The sequence below is a fragment of the Notechis scutatus genome, chromosome 1, assembly GCF_049901735.1.
Source record: "Notechis scutatus isolate UNSWTSFEM ecotype Mainland chromosome 1, rNotScu1.2, whole genome shotgun sequence".
Lineage (NCBI taxonomy): Eukaryota > Metazoa > Chordata > Lepidosauria > Squamata > Elapidae > Notechis > Notechis scutatus.
The window spans coordinates 109,263,872-109,287,958 of record NC_142009.1 but is presented as its reverse complement, the minus strand read 5'-3'; the positions used below and the strand labels follow the sequence as shown (position 1 = coordinate 109,287,958).

The window sequence follows — 24,087 nt, the reverse complement described above, 5'->3', positions numbered from 1 at the left end:
TTTTTTACTTATTTTGTGCAAGGGGTTATTGGGAGCTGAGGGGTTCCTTCACCTTTTGCATTTTACTTTGGAGAACAGAAATATGTAAAACAGTGCCTGAAATATAATGATAAATAAATAGCAAACTCTTATTCACATTCCAACTCCTGGCCAAATTAAAGACTCTTGAGGGACAGTTGAGGCTCTAGAAAAAGTACAGAGAAGAGCAACCAGGATGATTAGGGGGATGGAGACTAAAACATATGAAGAACAGTTACAGGAACTGGGCTTTGCTAGTCTAGTGAAGAGAAGGACCAGGGGAGACATTTTAACAGTGTTCCAATATTTCAGGGGCTGCCACAGAGAGGAAGAGGTCAAGCTATTTTCTAAAGCACCTTTAGGCCAGACAAGGAATAATGGATGGAAACTGAACAAGGAGAGATTCAACCTGGAAATAAGTAGAAATTTTCGGACAGTGAGAACAATCAACCAATGGAACAGCTTGCCTTCGGAAGTTGTGGGAGCTTCATCACTTGAGACTTTCAAGAAGAAATTGGACTGCCATTTGTCAGAAATGGTGTAGGGTCTCCTGCTTGGGCAGCGGACAGTTAAATGGAAAAATACTAATAACACCATATAAAGAAGCAGATGTCGGAACTTGGGTTGAAATTCTTGTTGAGAAGTCTTATGAAGAAAGATCGGACTCAACTTGGCATGGAGTTGGACTAGACGACCTACAAGGTCCCTTTCAGCTGTGTTAATCTGATCTGGATTTGTATCCTGCTTCCCTCTGTGGCAAATCAAATGCCCTGGGAAGTTAATAATGAGGATTTGAAGTAAATGTTTCTCCTGAACAGCTGGTAATAGGGATTTACTGCTTCTGCAGAAGCATAAAAGAGTCAGCATTGTTATAATTTATTTATTTATAGTAGGTTTTCATCATTCTCCTGAATACAGGAACAGTCGGGGCCAAAAGTTCTTCTTGCATATTATAAACTTGGGGGCTTCACAAGAAAAAGAAGATCTTCTTGTGTATCTCTGAATCCATCGAGATACATTTAAATTATACGTGGTAAACCTTAAGATATAAATAATTAATTTTAGAGAATAATATGCAACAATGAATGCACGCATCAAGGGCAACCCCACCACCACCAAAACTAAACTAAACTAAATCCCTCAAAATTAATTTAAAAATAAAAATATAAAAGATGGTAAGAGTCAATTTACAAAAAAAGTTGGGTCTTAACCACTTCCAGAAGACTAAAAGGGGGATAAAGCTTTAACTGAAGCAAGAAATTAAAGCATTTCATTAAGGCCAGTATAGCAACTGAGAAACAAGCCCTCCTATATTCTATCCATGATTCATAAAATGAAAGTCTCATTTTACCTTGTTTTTGAGCAGGGAGTTATAATTTCAACAGGATCAGAAATAACCATTTTCTATTTTTGCTTTCTAAGCTACTATTACTTTATGTGAGACTGAGGGGCATTCTTGGAAATTAAAATGATGTTGGAAGAAGACATTTTATGTGGCACCACCTTGGCATTCCATTTAATGATTTTTAACTTATAGAACATTTTGCAAAATCCAGTAGAATAAGGATCTTGCAGTGCTCCATTGGGATCTCAGAATCAGAAAAATGAGCTTGTGGTGAATTTAAAATTGCATTATAAATAGAAAATAATATTTTATAGAATGCTGGGGGAAAAAATCCTTTCATCAATTGTCAGATCACAGTGTTATTTGCTCCCGAAATATTTTCAAAGAAAAAAGAAGACGATAGCAAAGAGTTTCATTGGAAAATTAATAAAGTATGCATTTATTGCATTAAAATACATCACAATTAACTGAGGGAAACATTTCTTTTTTAATGATGATGATGATGATGATGATGATGATGAAATGATGTTTTATTTTAAAACTACAAACATTTTTATTAATTAATATGAATTAATAAACTGTGAATTAATGAATATTTAACATTACATATGTAAATTAATTTAACATAAATTATTTTTCCTGATTAGATCATCCTATCCTCTTGTCTTTGGGGTACTGTTTGTTCCACTTTCCAAGAACCTAATCCCTTACTTAAACCAGTACGTCATATTTTTTTCTCTAACTTTTATGATGACAATTTTTAAAATATATATTTTTTGAGGGCGAGTACTTAAAGCTCGGTCACATTCAAATTTATCAGATATAACAGGCTAGTTTTAAAGCAGCTTGACAGGATGGAAGTAAATGGTTTGGACCAGTCTCTTCATAGTTAGTATTTTCTTGAAATGTTAGAAATATAGTTTTCAAACTTCCTATGTAGCATGGCTGTGAATTTTAAGAGTTGTGTGTTTTTTTAAAAACAATATTAGTGTGGTTTTGTCTTCAGGATGTTTTTTTACACAAATTTGGAATCTAGAAATAAAAAAAAATGAAGCAATTCATTATGCCACATTATTATTACTGCTGTCTTTCCAGTGGCGTGGTAGCCTAGAGATGGAGCTCTCACCTCACAATCAGGAGGCTGTGAGTTCGAGCCTAGGTATTGGCAGATATTTCTCCCTGGGCTCAAAGAGAAAATATCTGCTGTGAGTTCTGTGTAGGTGTCAGGAAGGACATCCAGCCAGTTAAACTCTCAGGTCCATTCAATCTCCCCAACATCACCCCTATGCAAGGGATTACAGAGTCATTAAAAGAAAAAAAAATATCACTATTTTTTCATCCAACTCAATATAAAATAGAGCTTTTGTCTACTTCAAACCAAATTTTCTACCATCAGTACTGGGCATTTTAAATAAGAATAGTTATTTATAAATAGAGAGGTTGTGTTATCCCTGTTGAATAAGGTGTGTCAGAATCTTTATTCAGTGCTTAAATGTGTACAGTACTCTTAGATACAAATCTAGCCTTTTAAATGTCCAGGTTTTCCTGAATAAGGAAGGCTGCATTTTCTTTTTCTCCAAAATAGATGCATGGAATTTACATACGTGTATCTGAAAATAATCCAACCCAAATTTTCTATTATCAGCTTTTATCAGAAACTGGCAAATGTTTTAAAATTCCTACATATAAAACATGAACATTTCTTTCTTCATTCTTAATCCACAGTGTTTTTTCTATTCTTTCTACTTTGTTATCTTTCACTCTCCTTCCATTGCAGATTTATCTAATTCTCAAATAGCCTGACAGGACCAAAAATGAAAAGTGTGATAGCAGTTATAGGTCATAAAGACCACAAGTTACGATGAAAGATTTTGTGATGACCCGTAGTTTTTCAAAATAACTTAAAACATACATTAAAGTCCGGTAAGGCCTTCAACTTAACATCACTGTTTTATTAGGCACAGTTTAAAGTCACAAAAGTAAATAATAAGGCAAAAAGAAAACCAAAACAAACTGCATTGACGAGAGTTCCGAAGCAAGCCAAGATAACTAATCATAAACTCCAGGAAAATAACCGAGGAGAGTCCATGGGAAGAACGCCAGCAAAGATAAACCTCTTTCAAAGCAAACACGAAACTTTGACTCTAGCAATTCTGACTGTGTAGTTACAAACTTATATACATAGCTCCCAGCTGTAAGCCATGAGGAGGATCATGGTAATCTCCTCCTAAGTAGACCTCGCTTTTCCCTGATCCTCTCCTCTCTGCATGATCTAGGATGGATAGGGGATGGGCCTGGATCCTCCTCTGATTGCTCAGCCGGCCTCTGCCCTTCCCCAGCCTCTTCTACCACCTCTGGAGCCACACTCCCACTCCTTGTTAGCTGTTCCTCCTCTTCCTCAGAGTCAGTCTCCACCAGGGCCATGACAGATTTTTACTTGAGATCTTTATTTCATTAACTGAAAATACACCATCTACTGATCTGCATTGAGTTGATTAAGGGGGCCACAGCTTAATCTTAATAAAATAGATATTTTGAGAAAACATAATGGAGTCCAGATTATACTTACAATATATAATTCAATGGGTGAGGAGAAAGACCTTATGCTCCTTGAAAATTTGTCATGTTAATCTAATTATCAAAAGCTATACTTAAATAGTTTAAACACTGCTTTAACGGTGGTTTGCTTTTCATGGGGGACAGCTTTGATTAAAATTAGAAATAAAATCCAATTTTGAAAGGTGTGATTAATGAGTCGGTTGATCAGCCACATCAGTGCATTGATTAATGCTTCTAGGCCTACTTTATTAAGTTTAATGTCACATTATGGAATGTCAATAAACTTCTGAATGTTTCTAAGGTCAAGTATGATCCAAGAGCTGAAGCTGCATGCATTTTTTTGTCTAGGCTGCACAATTTTATATCTACTGTCCAAAACATTGCCTCTACTCTTGCCAGCACTCTTGTTTGACCCTGGAGAGGCCGGGCGAGGAGTGGCTGGGAGGGAAGGGGTGAGGAGAGGCTGGGCAAGGAGAGTCTGGGCGAGTCAAGTCAAGGTGTCCCTCAATGTGAGTGACATTAAGTTGGCCACCCAGTCACATGCCCACCCAGCCACACCTACCCAACCGCTCATCAGGGCAGAGAACCAGTTATTAAATTATTCGAATCCCACCACTGCATGTGTATGCATATGTATATGATGTATATGTGTATGCATATTTCATGTGGATGATACAATATAGGAGATAAAATATTAAATTAAAATAAAACCATAATAAAATCACCATAATATGAAGCTTTAGAATTGCAATGGGATAGATGTTATAATTTGATATCTAAGGAAGCTAACCATCTAACTCAGAGGTGAAATGCTGCTGGTTTGGCCCAGTTAGCCTGAACTGGTAGTAAAAAATGCTACAGGTTTGGGCAAACTGGTATTTCCGACGATCAGTTGGGTGACAATAAGCTGTCCTGTATGATTTAGTTTAGCTAGAAAGCAGGAAATCATTGGATTCTTGCTTTCTATCTAATCTAAATCATGCGGCACAGCAGATTCCCTCCCCCTCGCTGTTGTACTTACCTCGGAAGGCTTCAAAATGCTTCTTTTTCCAGCATCCAGGAAGCTTCCCTGAGGTCCAGTAGGCCAAAAATGGGTGCGCAGGAAGTGTGCTGCAAAAGAAAAAAAGAGACTTTTGATCCCCCCAGTCACATGACCAACTGGCCATGCCCACATAGCCACACCCACATAGCCATGCCCACAGAATCGGTAGTAAAAAAAATTGAATCCCACCAATGATCTAACCACTTTGGCCATGGCTGTGATGAGATCACCCCAGGTGCCTTGAATTTCCTGAGGAGACATTCTTGAACTATATGTGTTACCCTGATAAATCAGTGACTTATGATCAGAATTCTGATCATGTGTGGTTGATAATGAAAACAGGGCTGAGGGAAAATGGGGAAACCTGGGAGGGATGGTGGATGAATGCTACTGTAACTAACTCCCCCTCCTTCCATCTCCCTTTCAATGGTAAAGTCTAGTAGTTGCCTCAGAGATATATCATCAGTCACATTCACTAGCATAAGCACATGTCTAATCCAATTGCTGGTCCTTTACAATAATTCTTCAACATCTCTCCAGATCTCTCACCTGTGCTCCTAAAATGCTTGCTGCTTCTTTTCAAAATTGTACCCATTCCCAGATGACCCTTCCCATTTTTATTCTCAATCTAAATTCCTAATCCCTGTTGTTGTACTATCCCAGACAGAAGCATTCAGAAGATCACATTCCAATAAGAGAAGAAAGAACGTTCAGCCTGACACATTGTCTGAGACAGCATGGAACGTTCAATGGTGCTGCTCAAAATAGCTACATTTTTTTTCTGTAGTGAAACAAATAAACAAGCAAACTCTAAACTTTAACTCAGCATGTTTTGTTGTATCGTGAAACAACTGAATCCAAATATGCATGTATGGTTCTGATTGCGAAACACACTCAAAATGGTGTTTTTGAGTTTCAGAACAGTTTGTGTGCATCCTTTTTGCACTCCCCTAGTTTATCACAGGACCAAACTGGATAATTACTTTCAGAACGTTAAGTGTTTTTCTTGTATTACCCCAATCTATACCAGGAAGTGATATTTATTCTTCAAAGTAATCTTCAAGGTCATTTTTAAGAGCATTATTTCATTAGCTATGGAACTAATTTGTCATGAGTGCTTGTATGGATATGGTATTAGCAAAAATACTACTTCATCTTTTGTGCCTTTTCCTGTACAGGAATCTATATTTATTTATGTATTTTAAAAATAGGGCATAGCATTTAGAATAACTGACTTACTTCCAATAATATTAGCATAAATGAAAGCAGTCTGTTATATATCTATCAAAAATTATCAAATGACTAGATCAGAGGTGTTAGATTCAAAATTCAGCATTAAAGGCATAGGTGACTTAAAATTTTGGATGAATATTATAAGTCTTATTTCTTTTTAAAATAATAACCAATATTAACTCATAATATAATAATGTAAGAAGCAGTACGGCTGTGATCCTATCCAGATTTCTCTGTGTTTAAAATCTTTAGAATTCAATAGGAATCTGTTTTAAAGAAATACAATAATGATAAGAATCCCCAAACATCTGGACCGCCACTTGAACACCATCAGCATTGACAAAATAACCATTAGTCAATTGCAAAAATCACCTTTACTAGAAACACCTTAAATCCTGCAGTGATATCTTTTAACACCATCAAACAATAACATCTGCCTATCTCAGATCCTTGGGAAGGACTTGATCGGTGGATAAAAATGCCAAATCCGGTCTAAACTTTGTCAAACTTCCACAAGTTCCCAGTCAAACTAGACTAGACCAAGTAGTCAGGCGTGAAAGGTGGCTGGAAAGCTGGGCCAGTTGTTTTTTTCAGTCCATGATGCCAGCCTTGGTTGTCAAGTTAATTGGTCAATTCTTGTGTACAACCAATGGATCAACATTCAGATGATGATAGTAATAATAACAATAACAACAACACTAACAAAAACAATAATGAAACTGTTTCACACTTAATATGTGAGTGCAGCAAAATTGTGCAAACTGACTATAAAGCTAGACATAATCGAATTGCTAAATCAATCCACTGGTCATTGTGTAACAAAATATGCCTAACCTGTATCCAAAAAGTCATGGGAATATAAAGTGGAAAAGTTGTCAAAAATGAGAGGATGAAGATTTTGTGGGCCTTTTGAATAGAGACTGATTGCCATTTGGAACACAACATGCCAGATATTACAGTTGTCAAGGACCAAAGCGTACAATTTATTGATATCGCTGTACCAGGAGATGCCACAGTTGAAGAAAAAGAACTGGAATAAACCACAAAATATCATGACCTGGCCATCGAAACTACATGGTTATGGATGAAGCATGTAACAGTAATACCCATTGTCATCAGGGCACTTGGTATCATGTCCAGGAATTTTACAAAACGCATCAAGAAATTGCAGCTTTCTGCAATAACACCAGCAGAACTGCAAAAAACTGTGCTACTCGGAACATCGTATATTTTAAGAAGATACTTGGTTGATAGCTAGGATACTGGCAGCAACCCGTATCAACCATTAGCACCAGTCACTAGTATTTGTGATACATTTTTAAACGTTCAGTTGACTGAGTTTCATGTTTAATGAATAAAAGAGACAATAATAATAATTGTAATAGAATCCTGTACTTGAAGGAAAATGCTAGAAAGAAAAAATGATGTAGAAAATGATGAAGTGGCCCCATCATAAAAGTTTATCTTTTGTCCACGTTTGTTTTTCTGCAGGTGCCCACCTTCGGTTAAGCAACAATGGGTTTATCAAGTTAGAATGTTCCTAGTAATTAACGGATTAACAGAGTTGGAAGGAGGTCTCCTAGTCCATCCAAGCAGGAAAGCCTACACCATTTCTAACAAATGGCAGTCCATTCTCTTCTTGAATGCTCCCACAATATCCAAAGGCAAACTGTTCTACTGCTTGATTGTTCTCACTGTCAGAAAATTTCTCTTTATTTCTAGGTTGAATCTCTCCTTGATCAATATGAAAGAGAGATATTATTCTTTGATTATGCTTTTGCAAAAGCTCTTATGGTTTGGAAAATAACTACTTATTCAAATGGTCCTGTCCTGCTTCGTAATTGAGCAAAACAAAATATGCCATTCCCCATGAAATAAAAAAAGAGATATCCATAAAGTAAATTGACAAAAGTATCGCAATTTTGTTATGTTTGTTGCATAATAATGGGTACCATACAGGAAATAGACAGAAATGACCCTTTTAATATGACATTGTCTTTGTAATGCTTGATGAACAATTTGATATTAATGTTTGGTGATTACTTCATATAGAGAGATAAAAAAACCCACCCACTGCTTGAATTTGCATTCAATATATGAACAGCAGGATGCTATATGCCTGCAGTGAATCTTCAATTTTCACCGCTCATGCCTTAATTTTCTCCAAGAAATCATCTCTGTGAACTAATAATGGGCTTTTCACCTCAAAATAAGTTCCTCTTTCAAATCTCTGAAAAGGAAAAATATTGTAATTTAGAACCTACAAAATCAACATTTTTATTTTTTTTAAAAAGCAGATACACTATAATGCATTCTGTAAATGCCATTAAAATGTTTTAGTATTTATATGTCTAAAATTAGGAAACACTGAGAATATGCACTGCCATGTATTTTTTAATTATAAAATGATTCCTGCCTTCTAAAATGTATTTCCCCACAGTTTTACTCAGCTTGTAATTACATACTAAGGTTGGTACCACATGTGCTAATTGATCCAAAAGAATAGCAAGAAAACAGTCATAAGTACCTGCTGGGAATCTGTCACTTTCCAGTTACTGCTGAATTATAATTTCCAGCAGCTCGTCAATGTGGCCCAAAAGAGACGCTGGGAGCTGCAGCCAGTAACATCTGGAAGGCCACAGGTCTCCATTTGTTGCTTACTGAATTTCCACCCCCATTCAGCATGCTAGACAGTTGCTAACTAATTTCCTTCCAGACCTTTTACGCTGCTTCTTGGATACATCTCTGTATCCAAATTCCAGGGCTCCAGGATAAAAAGTATTGGCTGTCTTTTGCTAATGCATAAATACTATGGGAGATATGTAACATAGTTATTACGATAAACTAATCCTAAAGTAAGTCAAATGATTGACTTGAATGCTTTATTCTAGCGAACAGTAGGTATATATCCTGCTGGTAGAAGAGATGGAAAAAATAAGCTAAGATTATATTTAACAGCTCCTTATTTAGATAACAAAAAGCACTGTTTCAGTTAATGAAGGCAGAATGGGGTGGACTCAACCTTTATATGTGCTTACTCCAAATATATATTTTTTCAGGATGTGGAGGTACTTCTGCAATCTTCGCATATCAGTGAATGTAAAAAGGAAGTGGCCCATACCTGACTAGTGGACAGAGACAGTGGTGGGATTCAAATAATTTAATACCGGCTCTCTGCCCTTATGATTTTGTCCAACAACCAGTTCACCAAACTGCTCAGAAAGTTAACAACCGGTTCTCCCGAACTGGTGTGAACTGGCTGAATCCCACCACTGGACAGAGTTAAGGGACTGGTTAACCATATCTGAATTTCATGACTCAGGTTTCCTAACTATAAGAAGTGACTTCAGTTGCAGAACTTAAGGAATTACAACATGCAAATCAGGATTGGAATAATAATTAGGAAGTGGTAGTTATTGCAACTGAATTACTTATTAGCCCTGCTTTTGAAAATACATGTGAACCATTCATTTGTTTGACTGACATGGCACAAGAATTATTAGATATCTCTCTGTGACGATGGCATTAAAACAATGGCAAATTTCAGAATCAGGGACAGAATTTCTAATGAGATTTGACTTCACTATCTGGCATAGATGTTAGCATTCTTCATGAGTTACAAACATGCTAGCATTATATTGTACAATCCTGTGCACTATTTTCATATGCTACTCTAGTTCAAGCCTTTGGAATAGGATTTATTTACTTATTTAACTTTTTCCATGTGTTTTTTGAGTGGTGTCATGGATCTGCACTGCAAAAACTAGGTGAGGAAATGAAGAAATCAAGAACACAAGGGCAAGTTTTAAATGTATAATTTAAATTAAATTAAGTATTTATTTATTTTATTTATTCATTTGATTTGTCAATTGCTTGCAAGGTAATAGATATAAGAATAAACATACAAATATATTAACATAAGTATGAATACAGGAAATAGGTACAAACAATTGGGGACAATAGGACAGGAATGGTAGGCACGATTGTTCACTTATGCATGCCCCTTATGTTTATTAAGTATGATTAATATGAATTATATTATACAGGTAATCCTCCACTTATGACCACAATTGAGCCCAACATTTCAGTGCTAAGTGAGACATTTGTTAAGTGAATTTTGTCCCATTTTATGACCTTTCCCCCCACAATGGTTAAGTGAATAACTGCGGTTGTTAAATTAGTAACATGGTTACTAAGTGAATCTGGTCTCCCACTGAGCTTGCTTGTAGAAGGTTACAAAAGGGCATTACATGACCCCAGGACACTGCAATGGTCATAAATATGAATTAGTTGCCAAGAGTCTGAATTTTGAATACTTGACCATAGGGAGGCTACAATGGTCGTGTGAAAAACGGTCATAACTCACTTCTCTAGTGCCATTGTAACTTTTTGAGTTATCACATCTATATATAACTATATATTGCAAACTATCCTAAAAATATGAGTTCCAGATGTAGCTATAAAAGAAGAGGCAGACATCACAATCTCCAGAACTTAAACTATATTATCCACTTAGCTTTCGTTAGCGTCTCCTAACATTGTCAGAGTGTAAAAATTACCTTTGAAGCCTTTATGCATCGGCCTAAGTGGGGCGCGATAGGGGAGGAAGCAATAGAGTTAAGCCTCTATCGATTAACATGTCTGAAGTAAAAATGATAGAGCTAATCACAGGTGGGAGGTGAGTGGATGGGCCTATCACGCGCGCAATGGCTAAATTGATCAATGATGCATAAAAATGAATATCTCTTCAATGGTAGTTTTTACACTCTGATGATGTTAGCAGAGGCTAATGAAAGCTAAGTGGATAATATTGTTTAAGTTCCAGAGAGATCATGATATATGTCTCTTTATATATATATATAAAGAGGCTGCGAAAGCCTGACACACAGACGAACCCAATACACAAGCCTGATGATGGCAGATGAAATTCTGCTGAAACGTCGCTACAACTTTAAAAGCACAACTATAATGACGTGGGAAAATACCTGAATAAAGCTGAATACCATATGTGTGTGTGTGTGTGTGTATGTGTGTACACACACACACATCTGTCTATCTATCTATCTATCTATCTATCTATCTATCTATCTATCTAGTTCAGAAGTCAACCAGCTAAAACGGATTGACTTCTGAGTGATAAAATTCATTAAGCCTTTAAATGACACCACTATACACTGAGACATTTTTACAAGTATTTTTCTTATTCATCTACAGTGGTACCTTGGTACTCAATTGCTTTGAAACTCATTGAATTTGGTACTCAATGCATTTTGATACAAAAAATTTACCCCAGTATTCATCATTTGTTTGGTACTCACTGTGCACAAGCTAGAACTTGTCTATTTGGGTTGCCTTGTGATTCACTATATTATTACTTATGGGAAAAGATTGTTTGGTATCATGATTTTTGGTACTCATTGCCTCTCTCAGAACTAATTAATGATGAATACCAAAGTTTATCACTTTATCTAATTGATTGAACAGCTTTATTATATTGATCCCGATCATCTTCATGTCTATTTAACTGCTTCATGATGATTGACAATAAGTATGTTGTCTGGAGTTTTATTATGGTAAAAAAGCACTAGCTTTGCCATTAGGGAGAATGTTGCAAATATTTCAGTTCTTCCTCTTGAGTTTAGTGGCATTATTACACTCATAGTTACTTCATGAGATCCTCATAATTAGATCATATTTTTTTCATGCAGTTGTTCATGGCTGCAATCCTACTCAACTTAATGGGATTTACTTCTGAGCAGAAAATGCCTTTGGGTTGCACAACTGCTTTCTGTCTTGCATTTTGAATAATTCTTCCAGAAAATACAGAAATAAGAAAGCTAACAGGAGTATCTTCTGAGTAGCTCTGAGACATTTCTGCAATTCATTGTTAAAAGATCTGTTGAAGCTATTGGCACTCAGCATTAACAGTAGATTAGATGAATACAGGGAGTATGGGTCAGCAACATGTGCTTTGCACGAACCATCACCCTCATGGATTTCAGAACAATAAGTCAAACACTCTGAAATTTACTGCCATTTTTTGACAATGCTTACTGCTTCTTAAAGAAAAAGAATGTTCTAAACATCATATATTGTTGTCTAAAATTGGGGAGAAAGAGAGTAAAAAATATCCCTGTGGGATAACATTATTGTATCCCTGCTATATCTTTTACAGTCCTCACTTGACAGTGAGATGGGCAGCATATAAATTAAATAAATATATTACATTAATTAAAACAATCAATTTATAGAAAAAAACCAGTGTCTTAGACTTTACTGATAATCTTGTCAGTAAAACCAATAGCTTTGGAACCTCCCAATTAAGTGGCATTATGCTTTCAGTGCTAGCTTGGGAGCATCGAACAAAACGGTGGTTTATTGCCGGTTTAGAGCTGTTGTGATGCAGTGGTTAAAATGCAGTACTGCAGGCTATTGTTGGGAACAATATGCTGACTCTGTAAACCACTTAGAGAGGAATATAAAGCAATGTGAAGTGGTACGTAAGTCTAAGTGCTATTGCTATTGCCTTCATTTCCTAGTTGTGGATTTTCTAAACATATCTTACTGGCTACTAAGGGAAATAGATTTTAAACTAGGTACACCTTGATTTATCTAGTCTAGCTTTTCTTATGTTCAGTTGTTCTAAAGCATTTACTATGGTGAGCTTATTTCATCCGCTGCTTTGATGCATCTGGTGGCATAACATGGACCATTTTGATCACTTGTAGAATATTATATCAATGTCCTCAGATTATAACACCATGTTAAGATTGGACATTTATAATATTAAATTGCCTCCACAATTAGCTTTCAGAATAATAAGCTGCTTAATTTTCAGGCAGGAGAATACAATCTATGTCAAATGAGAACTTTAAACTAAAGCCTTCCTGGACCAACCACAACAAATTTAAATGTATACCAAATTGAATGTTACGCTGCATAAAAGTCTAAGGAAACACTTTTTAGTGCAGCATGTATTTATGCTGGACTTCGAGCATATCTTTTTTGACGTGCTTTTCAAGTCTGCAAGAAAATAGACTGAAATGGATAGGCAAATAGTAAGTGAACATAAGCAGATGCTTAATGTAAAAGGAAAAAAAAAAGATCAAGCATTAAATCTTTGATTTGGAAGGGGAGAGTGGAAGCCCAGCCTGATATAACCTGTTCAAATGCACAGTATATTGAAACAATATAAGGCAAACCAAAATTACCTGTTCTTGCCTGAGGCTCTTTCAGCTACAGGCATGAATTGTGGAATGCATGCTGATTTTCAAGTGATCCCTTGAAGTGGCTGCTCACTTTGCAGGATACAGAATATGGAAAGATGAGACAAAGGTATTATGGAATTTTGAAAAAAGATGTTAACTTCAGTAGGACAATGTTAAATGAAGAATGTGAATGAAGAAGGCACTAATAAGATAAATTTCAAATCAATTATGAGATAAGGTAAAGGTAAAGGTTCCCCTCGCACATATGTGCTAGTCATTTCTGGCTCTAGGGGGCGGTGCTCATCTCCGTTACAAAGCCAAAGAGCCAGCACTCTCTGAAGACGTCTCCTAGGTCATGTGACTGGCATGACGAAATGCTGAAGGTGCACAGAACACTGTTACCTTCCCACCAAAATGGTCCCTATTTTTCTACTTGCATTTTTACATGCTTTCAAATTTCTAGGTTGGCAGAAGCTGGGACAAGTAACAGGAGCTCACTCCGTTGCACGGTGCTAGGGATTCGAACTGTCGAACTGCCGACCTTTCTGATCAACAAGCTCAGTGTCTTAGCCACTGAGCCACTGTGTTCCTTAATTATGAGATAGGATGCTATTAAAACAATATTTCTTCTCCCCCCCCCAAAAAAAACCTCACCAGATTAAGATTAATGTGGTGGGTATAATCAAGTGATTTCCCTGGCTCCCAACTGAATATTTGAATCTAGGAGCCTACAGAAAGAGAACTTCTCATTCAATGTGTGCATTCCAACAGTGGCAAATCATGAAATTGGCAAAGGGTTATCCAAACGAAGCGATACAAATTTTAAATCTCCAAATAGCCATTTTTGTTTCCATTTGACAATCCAGATGCATTTCTTCAGATGCATTTCTTTTTTAAAAAAGTCATTTGGTCATACCAACCAACTGCATGGCATAGAACCAGGTTATTTGATGCACAGCTGTCTCTCCCAAATCTCTGCCCATCCCTCACACTCCCACAGAACCACAAGGAGGGCAGGCTTCAGGTTCCTTCATTTAGATATTTTTATCTTATAGAACTGAGGTAAGAGGTAAAGCTTTCCTTGTCAGTCATGTCCGACTCTAGGCCTTGGTGCTCATCTCCGTTTCTTGACTGAGGGAACCAGCATTATCCAAAGACAGTTTCCGTGATCATGTGGCCAGCATGGCTATATTCCAAAGGTGCACAGAACACTGTTTCCTTCCCACCAAAGTGGTACCTATTAATCTACTTGCATTTGCATGTTTTCAAACTGCTAGGTGGGAAGCATACCTTTTTTGAGGTTGCTCCTACTCTCTGGAACAACTGCTCTCTCACCCACCCCAATATAGGACTGCACCAACTCATTTCACTTTTCGGAGAGTCATCAAACCCTGGTTGTTCCCATAGGCATTAGGTGCTGGTTGAGTGGACATCCCCTTGTGATTGTTTCATTATATGCTTGGTTGCCATTTAATATTTATATATTTGATTTCTTTATTGTTATGTGTCCTGTCTCCCAAAGTTATTCTCACATCCCATTAACTCAGTGAACACCAATGGAAATAATTTATTAAGTAATATTCGTAGTAATGGTTTTATTGTTCTTATTATTTCCAGATGTTTTTGAACTGTGGGATCCAGCCTGAAACAATTAGTGGAAGAGGGGGGAAGGGTTTCACGAAGTCGAGGTGCTGCCAGATACACTTTGGGCTTTTCATGCTGCTTTGACTATGGACCTTTCCCAAGCAATACAAAAACAGGTTTTAACAATGTATCTATACTACCTGTGTAAGTTTGCAGGTTCCACAAAATTAGAAAAATGGTGTGATATATAAAGTGTAATGATTACAAATGGCATATTTATTTTTTGCTTAATTGAAGTTTTCTTCATGGGGTGGGTCACACAAATTCATACTGTATCAATTTAGGTGCTTGTATGTAACAGTGGTCTATAAGTATACCCAGGTAATGCTTGATTTACGACCATTCATTTAGTAACCATTAGAAGTTACAATGTGTGATAACCCGGGGCGTGGCACAAAAGCAACAAAGTCACAAAAGTAGGTAAAGTCCCTTTAATACCTCAAACTTGTCTCCCAATGTCCAGTTACCATCGGTTGGAGAAAAAAACTCTCCCAAGAACAGTTTTTAAAGGGAAGAAATTCAGTCTGAACTCAAAATACATTTAAATTATAAATAAAAACCAACACAAACCACGCTGCAGCAATTAATGAGACAGGGCAGGATAAGAAATTGCAGACTCCAAAAGATAACGAAATACACACAGTTGGGAGGATGCCAGAACCCAGATAAGACTTGACAAACAAAGATAATGCACGCTTCTCTTCTAGCAAGGTGCTGTGTGCAAACACCCTTTGCAGTTTTCCCAGCTGCAGCTAATGAAGGGAATCAGGGCCCTTTTCTCCCCCATTACCCACGTAACTCATGTTGCTCCCTTCTCCGTTCCTCCCTGTATGCCCTAGGATGAAGAGGGGGTGGGCCTGGGTCTTCCTCTGAATGCCCAGCCACACAGTGCCCTTCCCCAGTTTCTTCCACAGCCACCGGAGCCACACTTCCACTTCCTGTCAGCTGCTCGACCTCCCCCTCGGAATCATATTCCAACAGGGGCATGACACAATGGCACAAAAAAGGTGACTTATATACATTTTTCACATTTATGATGGGTATAGCATCCCCATGGTCATGTGATCAAAATTCTGATGCTTGGCAACTAGCTCATATTGTTGATGGCTGCAGTGTCCCAGAGTTGTGTGAGCACCTTTTGTGACATTCTGACAAGCAAATGAGGTAGACAGATCCACTTTACAACTGTGTTACTGACTGAAAACGGCAATAATTTACTTAGCAACTGTGGCAAGAAAGGTCATAAAATGGGGCAAAACTCACTTAACAATTGTCTTGCTTAGCAACACAAATGTTGGGCTCAATTATGGTTGTAAATCAACAACTACCAATACTTCAAAGAATATAATGCCTAAATCTTAAGAACGCCCAAGATTTGGACATTCTTCTTCCACATCTCACAAAATGTGGCTATTCCAACAACACCATAGCTATTTTTAAATATATATATATATATATATATATATATATATATATATATATATATATATATATATATATATATAGAGAGAGAGAGAGAGAGAGAGAGAGAGAGAGAGAGAGAGAGAGAGAGAGAGAGAGAGAGAGTTTGGTTTAATTTTTGGTTTAATCTATTATACAAGGTAAAAGTTTTACGCAGTTCTGCATCTCTATAGAAAAAAAAAGATGAAAAGTACTTGTTTAGGAAGGGCATGGAAATATACATGTGTAAAGATCCTGTCCGTCCTTGTCAACACATTAAACACGAGCCAGCAGTATGATGTAGTTGCTAAAAAGGGAAAAGCTATTTTGGAATATATTAACAAGAATATAGGGACATAAGTGCCTTGGTCAGACCCCACTTGGCATGACGTGTACAGTTTATTATAAAGGCAATGACAAAATGGAGAGTGTAAGAGTATAGCTTTCAAGATGGCAAGTTATCTAGAGGCCAAATCCTATGAGGAACAGCTGAAGTTCAGGGTATGTTTAGATTCTAGAAGAGATTACTCAAGTGACCAGTTTGTCTTTCTCAGCTCTAGGTAGGTGGTAGTGACAAAACAGGTCTGAAATCTTGGTAAGAAAACTACAGGGACTAGTCCAGGCAGTTTCCAGAAATCAACACTGATTCAGAGAGAGAGAGAGAGAGAGAGAGAGAGAGAATGCATGTGTGGGAGGCATGTATGCTCCCACACACTTTACAAAGATAAGCTTCTGTGATAAATATCTCACAATTCAGAAGTTGAAAACGAAAAACAATAGGAGGGAGAACGAATTAGGGTGACTAATATAAGAAAATACATCCATTTTTGTGTATTTCTATATGATATTGTACTTACTGGGTCAAAGGTTTTCAGGAACAGAGGGTTCAGAGAAGAAGACTGAAGAAAAATGAAGAACAGTCACTCAACAATTTTCTGTTTTGATGTTCTTGCTAAGCAACAATTCCTCATTACAGTGGATTGGTTCATACAATATGCCAACTCAAAACCAAACAAATCGTATTATGGCTCAATATGATCTGTAAGCCAGATCATTCTGTTCCTTCCCACACAACAGCTAGAACAAATTATTCTCCCCAAAGCTCTGAAAGGATGGCTGTTGCAATGGGGCTGAGGAGTGGCATGTTAGCCATGTCTATTTTATGGACTACATTACAACAAACATATGACATCTGTACCAGCGTGAAGTTTTTATAATGTGACCTTTTATTCTGTTGTCAGTGGTCCCATAGTTCACTGTTAAGGCCACTATAGATCAGTCTGAAAAAAAACAGATATATGGAAACCACATCAGCCATGAAAGAAAGATGCTACAGTCTTCCAGGAAACAATTTGAGTAGTATATTAAGCCCTCTCTGTGTTTAAAAATGAATTGTGGTGGCATGCTCTCCTCAGTCTCTCTTCTGAGGCTGGGGAAATGTAGGTTGAAGATTTCAGGGGAAAATATCAAGAAAATTCAGAGAAATGTTTGTTTTCCTTTTCCTCTAGGCCCTTGTTTTATTTTTCCTGGATATGCTCAAAGACTCTTCCCCAAGGGTTCCTAGACCTCATTAAGTATTCATCCCTTACAGTGTTCTACTTTAACAACTGAAGGGGTCCCTTCAGTTAGCAACTTTAAAAGAAAAAGCATTTGAGATGTTTATTCTCTAGTCACAGGGATAAGCTGTGCTCAACCTATGAAGTTCTAAAGAGAATCCTCAGGGAGGTAAACCTGATGATGGCTTGAAACAGTGCTCCTTAAAATATTTATCTTTTATTTTTGGCTATATTTTTTTAAAGTCTGAATTGCTGCTGGATGCTCACCTGTCAGTCGTGCTCTAGGATAGTGTTTCTCAACCTTGGCAACTTTAATATGCGTGGATTTCATCAGCATGTTGGCTGGGGACTTCTGTGAGTTGAAGTTCATGAATCTCAAAATTTCCAAATTGAGAAATACTGCTTTAGGAGATTCTGCACATATAAGTCCTGGCAAATGTACTGTACAGGCAAAATATTTGGCATGACAAAGATGTTATATGCCATTGGGGGAAGTGAGTCGAGAATTCTAAGTGGGGCAAAATATTGTCCTGTATTTTCATTGAAACCCCAGGGAAAATAAGCCTGTAAGATTTGAGTCATTTGAGTCCCCATCTCTCTGGTGTTTCAGTTTCATTCCCACTCATGATCACCGTGCATGCTTCACTTCCATAGCATATTTCTGAAAATTTGTTTTGCATCCCTTTTTGAGGTTTTATTCCCTAAAGATATTTTTTGCCACAACTTCTGCAAACATTGGAATTCCTCTGAGCATGCAGATGTTTACTTAAGGGCCCTTGCAGGATATAGAGGTGGTATAAAATCAACTCCCAAATAAGCAGTGGTTTTGAGCATTATCTTACTTAGTTGGCTGTATGGATATCTGAGTCTTACAATATGGGAAATTCAGCTAGAACAGAGGTTCCAAATAGCTCTTGATTGACTGGTAAAATTCCTGACAGAAGTATAACATTGGTTTCAATTAGACAGTTGTACTGGTAGAATTGGCATACACTTCCACAGGTGACCAGAGACCGGTTTAAGAGACTGGTTATAACCACAGATAACTGGTCTCTTAAAAGGGGTCTTAAAAGGGCTATGCCAAATTTCATGAAGCAATGGGATGGGAACAACATCTTCAAATGGCTTGCACAATCTTATTGTGTAATCTATATTCGTAATGGAGACTGAAAGGAGGATAGTAAAAGGAGAGCTTTCTCTTCACAATTATTGGATCCAAATACCTTGGCAGGGAAATCAAGAGATCCAGGAAGTTCAAATAGGTATGAAGATTTATTGCAACCTTAAGCTCTCTCTAAGAATCTGAACTATTAGCAGCCAAAGGAAATTGGTGGTAGATAAGGGTAGAAGGAATTCAAGGTGAGCTGGATTTAGCTCTCTTGTGGGAGCACAGGGATTCATGACTGATGATGCATTTGACCTCTCTCTCAGGCTCAGCTTGGTCATCTCCTACATCCGGGTGGCTTAAGTTTTTGTTGTTGTTCTAGACAACACTCTGCATCTGCAGAACAGAGCTTAACCCTTCAAAACTGAAGCAAAAGTAGTACATTGTTTATCTTTGCCATAAGAATGTTTGTCATTTTGCAGAAATACATTAATACATAGTAGCTATTCCTATGGAAAAAATTTCAGGGGGTATTCAATCCTACAAATCAGGACTTTATCCTTACCCCCTCCTTAATATTTTTTCCCTTTGGAAAATGTAACATGGACATTCAGATTATTCTGAAAACACTCAGCTTTGTCTATTTTCAGAAGCTAAGCATGGTTAGACCTGGTTATAGTACTTGAAAGGGAAGCAAAACAGAAAGTCCAAGATGTTTATATATAACTGGATTAATACTAATACAATGTTAGAATAAGATTTTCCTGTATGCTGAGTAGGTACTTCAAAAGAGGGCTGTGAAAATATTTACAGACCCCTCATATCCCAGACATAAACTATTTCAATTCCTTCCCTCAAAACGATGCTATAGAGCACTGTACACCAGAACAACTAGACACCAGAACAGGTTTTTCCCAAAAGCTATCACTCTACTAAACAAATAATTCCCTCAACACTGTCCAACTATTTACAAAGTGCACTACTATTACTGTTAATCTTCTCATCACTCCATATCACCCATCCCCTCCCACTTGTGACTGTATGCCTATAACTTTGTCACTTGAATCCTTATGATTTATATTGACTCTTTCCTAGTATGATTTGATTGCTTATCATACCCTATGATTATTATTAAGTGTTGTACCTTATGATTCTTGACGAATGTATCTTTTCTTTTATGTATACTGAGAGTATTTGGCCAATAAATACTTGGCCAATAAAGAATTCTATTCCATTCATAAGAGGCAATCCTTGATTTATTAAGACAGCTACTACACATTTGCTTCAATTATTCACAAGCCTCATGAAAAATGTTGGAAGGTCAGTACCTTTGCTTAACCACTCAGTGAACAAGTATTTAAAGTTTACACGTGGTTAAGGTGTTTTGCACTTAGCCAGTTGCCTGCATTTCTCATGAATACTGTTAATCAGCTCATTCAATTTAACTATTTAAGTTCTGTGTTAGCCATTCAAAGATAATTTGTTTCTACTGTGCTAGATTTTCTTTTATTTATTTATTTATTTATTTATAGCATCGGCAGGAGAATCCCATCACTGCCTTTTCAAAAGTAAATCCAATTGAACTGAATGGAGCTTATTTCAAGAAATGTGAATAAGAAATTGTAGAGGTGCAGTAGGACTGCTGGTGATATTTTTATTGAATATTTGCTCACCTCGGTGCAAATATTGGAAGCAGCCATCGGACAAATAGTGAAGAGATTTGGGGAAGCCTTCTGCTTCTTCAAATCTCTATGCGATACCATTTTCTTTCCTTAAATTTCCCAAGTTCATGCACCTGGAATATTAAGTTGCCTCCAAGTTATTTTATTGTCTTAAGACACAAATCTTGTTGAATGCAAAGGGCAATAGTTTTATTTTATTTTTTTCCTTCCTGTCTGGTATAAACTTGGCATTTTTAGGAATAGAATGAGAAACCTCTTCTTTAAGAATATTATCTTCGGCATTATAGGCAACTCAGGGGTGGGCTTCAAAATTTTTAGCAAGGTTTTTCCCTTTGGAAAATGTAACATAGACATTCAGATTATTCTGAAAACAGGTTGCTAGGTGGGTGTGGCCATGGTGAGTGTGGCCTAGTCGGCCTCCTGCATCACAGCAGGGGGGGCATATTTGTCCTCCCCGGGCTCTGGAGGCTTTTCTTGAGCCTCTGGGAGGACAAAAACAGCCTCTCTGGGCTCCAGAGGCTCCTTGGAAACTGGAAACAGGCCCGTTTCTGGCCTTCCCGAACTTCTGGGAGGCCCGTTTTTTGCCCTCCCTGAGCCTCTGAGCACGCCCTGCATTTACCTGCATCTAAAATGGGCCAGGTGGGGACTCCTGGGAAGGGAGGGCAGGGATGGGCGGGGCCAGCCAGGAGTGGGATTTGGGGGTTTTCTGAACTGTGCAGAATCTTAGCTGGGGATTCTCCCAAACCCCTGCGAACCCCTAGCAGCCCACCACTGGGTCAACTCTATTTTTTAAAAGCTGATGAGAATGATTTTTCAAATTTATATTTGTAGTAGGGAAAGTCATTATATATCCTCAAAACTTCCTCTAAGTCAGGTTTTAAAAGCACACATTATTTTGTTTCTTTGCACATGTAAACCTAGTTTTAAAGTGTTGCTTTAAAGATTTTCTCTTTATGTTCAGAAGCATTCAGATTGAGACCCTGAATATTAAATAATGACCTGTATCAGGAGTTTTGCCCAGGTCTGTCATGGGGGAAGTCCCTTAGTTTTATTGGCTACCCACTGCACTCAAATGTTGTTCCAGTAACAAGTCAGTTACAAAGTCAAAATGGCTTGCCAAATATTTTTTTAGGTTTTTTTTTTTTAAAGTCTTGTTAGGCATTAGCCTTATAGTTTCAGGAAAAGCTGTAGATTTTTGAACGTGTACAGTCATCTAAAGTCTTATAGTTTATACCGTCTTTTTATGAATTAACTCAGTGGAAGGAAAACAGTAATAACACAATGAATGTTATCATTGTTTTTAAACAGTCCAAGGATGGTTGTGTGCATATTATTAGTGTAAAATATTGATTGTTAGGTTAGAAGCTAGATATTTGCATTGCTGTATTAATAATAAGTCATAATCATGTTGTCCCATGCCCTTGCTGAGGGCAGTATTTGAAACTGTACATTATATGCATCCATCACTTCACCCCGTATTGAAAACACTTATCTTCACTAGAGCTAGGAATATGAATTGCGGAGCTCTACAGCCTGGGATCATATATGTGAGTAGTCAGATATATTTCTATAGATATTACCTCAGAGACATAAACTTTCAAATTGTTCATATTAATATCCCCTTGCTCTGTTGAATCCAATTTGTTTGATCTGTGCAGTAATCAGTTAAACATGGTTAGGTTCAGGATTTAAACTCTTCTACAAGAAGTAGTTTAAAAATGTCTCTCAGCGCCAATAGGACTCAATAAAATAAAATACTTTGATTTCAGAGGACAATATAAATCAGCAAGGTCCATGGTTGATAGCTCGAGTTACTGCATAGAATTCCCTCAAAATACCTTTGCCTCACCTCCAAAAAGGAGAAAAAATTCAGAAATCTGGGAGCTTAATCTTAGAAGTGTTTCTCCTCCTCCTCCTCCTCCTCCTCCTCCTCCACCACCACCACCATCAACAACAATCAAAAACATCCTTCTTCTCAAGGCAATACTCACACTATTGAGCTTCTTCATATCTACAATAGCACTCTAGGAATTCTCAAGATTGCAGCATATTGCTGCTTCTTTTTCATTTTATCCTATTTATGTCCTAGGCTGAAAATTCATTACAATGGATATATTCTTTTCACTACTGTCCCCTTTCACTTCTGTCCATAATATAGCTGAGATGGCATCTCCAACCTCCCTTGGGAAGCTTTTAATGTTTACATAATATCTATAGGGAGATGGGTTTCTCCCTTTAATCATTCTGCATTGTAAAATTTAGGCTTTCACGGGAGTGGTGGTCATGTGGAAGTACAAAATGTAAGTAATGCAATACAAAAACAAATTTCTGAAATGCACTATTCATGACAAAAAGAAGAAATAAAATAAGGGTGTGTGTCTGGTTTTCTGCTGGCATAATACAATGGGTTTCTTTCCCCCCAAATGTTATTTTTGTGATATATCTGAACAATAAGCACAGGATGAAAAAATAGGGGCTTTTGCATTCTAGACCAGCTCCATTAGCCAATGTAATTCCATGGGAGCTAGCTGCATGACCTTTAATACGTATCATCTCCATCAAACATACCCTCCCCAAAAAACAACATGTCTAGGGAGAGAGGGAAATAAAGTTGGAAAGAGAAAAATAGTACAGCAAATAAATGAAATCGTGAAAGGGGCATGGAATTGTCTCTTTTGTAGGTAATGTGCAGTGAATCTATATTAAGAATTAAGATAGAGTTACATGAGAAACGTACTGCTGGATTGGTGTGCATAGGTTTCTTGTGTCAACAAGATTCCTCAATGCTACTAATTCAACATGATAACAACACTTGTCACATCAGTGATTCCATTGTTCAATTTGGGAATAGTAGAGTAAGGAAAGAATTAAGAGGAAGGCCTAGAAGCAATACTTATGATACCTTTTTTCATTTATTTATTAATTAAATATCATACTGCCATCTACTGAGGTTGGAACAAAATGCTTTCAAGAATCTTTTGAGAAAAGCAGTCTGGCTAATTGTGAGGTCCATTCTTTTTGGAATAATTCATAATCAAAATGAAACTGTGGTTTTGTATATTGTAATAACTCATGTTCAGGATTTTGGTTTTAGGATCCTGTTAAATGTCACCCTAAAGATAGCAGTCTGGATATTTGTGTAGGATGCTTCTAAATCAGTAGCAAGCTCTCTTGATGGGAATAACTGTATCTTTAGTTGCATAACAGTAACCTGCTGACAAACCCTATATTTGGATCTAAAACAGCATTTTTGAA

General features: G+C 37.2%; 1 protein-coding gene and 1 long non-coding RNA gene across 2 annotated transcripts in view; one reads left to right on the top strand and one right to left on the bottom strand.

The window, feature by feature from the left end:
- LOC148132935 (uncharacterized) overlaps positions 1-17,381 on the bottom strand; it is a 62,227-nt gene extending 44,846 nt beyond the window's left edge. The window contains exon 1 of the long non-coding RNA XR_015746991.1: positions 17,347-17,381. This is a non-coding gene — a long non-coding RNA (uncharacterized LOC148132935). The remainder of the gene's footprint in view (positions 1-17,346) is intronic.
- GRIK2 (glutamate ionotropic receptor kainate type subunit 2) overlaps positions 1-24,087 on the top strand; it is a 506,307-nt gene that overhangs the window by 49,363 nt on the left and 432,857 nt on the right. The gene's annotated exons all lie outside the window — the stretch shown is intronic.